The sequence below is a fragment of the Notothenia coriiceps genome, unplaced genomic scaffold (genome assembly GCF_000735185.1).
Source record: "Notothenia coriiceps isolate Sejong01 unplaced genomic scaffold, NC01 NC01_scaffold00011199, whole genome shotgun sequence".
NCBI lineage: Eukaryota > Metazoa > Chordata > Actinopteri > Perciformes > Nototheniidae > Notothenia > Notothenia coriiceps.
In genome coordinates, this window is record NW_011343900.1 from 1 (window position 1) to 2256 (window position 2256).

Consider the following 2256-nt stretch of genomic DNA (forward strand, 5'->3'; position numbering starts at 1 on the left):
GGTGATGGCTCTGGTGAAGGCCCTTGAGCCACGCTAGATCTTGACCTGGGGGCAGGCACAGATGGAGGTTCTTGCTGATAGGCCCAGGCAGCTGTGAAATCGGAAATAAATATAGGACAATAATTACAACTAAGTTCATTAAAATATAAAGTTCAAGTGAAATGTTTCTCAAGCACAAATAACAATGCACAACTCAAAATAAAATGGGGAGGTGGGACAGGAGTCTCTCTCTCTCTCTCTTACAACCTATTTAACTATGTTACACCATCACAATGAAAGTACACTATTACTGTAATATTTACATTTACCTATCTTCAAATGGATCCGTGTTGTTGGTTGCTGTATTCTCCAGGTTCTGATGCTCCATCTCCACTGCTGCTAGTGTTACAAGTCCGCTGTGCAGAGCTGGTAATCAGATAATAAGCCTGTTGAATAGGAGAAAAGAATGAAGCAGAGGGAAAGTTGCTGCCGTTTGTGTGGTTGTCTTAGCCAGAATTTATTAAACACATTAATAAATTCACTTACAAATTATATCCGTTTTCTCTATTTATCTAATCATTCTCTGGTTTGACGCCACATGTATCTCTGCGTTGTGTTGTGTGGTCGAATGAATATGACTTCCTTCTTGGCAACCAGGTTTATTATCTGTGCAAACAGAATATAAAGAAATGGCTTCACCAGCTTTCTACCTCAATACTTCTCCTCAGTGAGGCCTGAAGCTAACTGAGAATGTAAAAATACATTTAGCCAATCAAAAATAACTGTATGTCTGACATATTTCGTTTTCTAATCAAAAATTGACATAAATCCACATGCCATATTATGACTTTCATGAAGGATTAAAGCCTTTTTCATTTACAGTATAATACAGTGATAACAGATAACACACACAACCCGACTGTACTCAGTTTAACATGGCTGTTGTACAGGCACAATATTAGCATAGCATTAGCGCTTTAGCATTTAAATAATATGAACAATTATGACCTCAGACCAGCATTTCACATATTTATACAAACAGAATAAACTTGAAATGTAAGCCAGACTAGTGCACGGGACTCATTACCAGGGCTCGACAGTAACGGTTGCCAGGTTGCCATTGGCAACCATTCAGAAAAAATGTCAACCACTTCTTGGCCTTTGGCAACCAGTTTTTAACATAAAGAAACAAGGACAGCAAACAGCTAAATGTGCACCCCAAAATAGATAAATGTTAATTATTTGTTGTATTAAGAGTGATATTTAATTGTTGTTGTGACCAGTCGGAACCTGATACTTAAGTTGCACGTGCATTGGTCTGATTACGGAACCACAAAGTGATGCACGTTTACTTGCGTGCCTGTGCGCCGTGTGTTTGTTTTACAAAAAATGGCGAAGCAAATTAAGTTGTTTGACTGTGGGGTAAAATGTTTGGCCAACCCGTCAACATCTCAAACGAATGTTCAAAGTGATTCAACTGATAAAGCGCAAGGTGAATCCGAACGAAAAGCAAAGAGGAATGTTGTCCATTCACTTCCGGTAAAAGTTCCTTCAAAATAAGAGTCCCGATCTTATTACTACCAAAATAAAAGTGCAAAACAAAACTTTACCATAGGAAAATATTGGCATACAAATATAATCACTTCTATAAAAAGGTAACACATTTTAAATATAGTTCACTCAGGAGAGACGTGATGTATGGAATACATGTTTATTATCGGGTCACATTATATAAATGAACATAATGATGACAGTTTGTAGCAAGTGAATGAAATAGTGTTTTGGCGATTAGGCCCAGGTTTGGTAGGATGTCATTCGGGAAGGAAAGAACCGTTTCCGATGAACCCCCCTGGGTCTAGACACTGGTGGTGGTGATAAGTGGTTAGGTCCGGTTGGAAGGGAGAAGGTTAAGCTTGGTCCTGAGTTGGAAGCAGGAGGCGAAGGGGTGGAGGAGGGTTGCGCGTTGACACCTGGAAGACAGCTGATAGAAAAGGGGAGAGCATATATAGAGGGATTACCAGGTGCGATGATTAGGCTTGTGAATAGAGGGACATGATAGGTTTGCTGAGGAGTGGCGCTCCCTATCCTTAAGTGAAGGGAGCGAGTATTGCCATGACGTGCAATACGAAGTGATAGGTCTTCCTGTCTGAACTTGCGCTGAGCTTCATTTCACTCAGGAGAGACGTGATGTATGGAATACATGTTTATTATCGGGTCACATTATATAAATGAACATAATGATGACAGTTTGTAGCAAGTGAATGAAATAGTGTTTTG

General features: G+C 39.7%; 1 long non-coding RNA gene across 1 annotated transcript; it reads right to left on the bottom strand.

Annotated features, from left to right (window-relative positions):
• LOC104946585 (uncharacterized) lies at positions 1-649 on the bottom strand. The gene is made up of 3 exons (XR_798468.1): positions 526-649; positions 309-425; positions 1-91 (listed from the first exon to the last, which is right to left on the bottom strand). It is a non-coding gene; the product is annotated as an uncharacterized lncRNA (long non-coding RNA).
• Between the last annotated feature and the right edge of the window lie 1607 nt (positions 650-2256).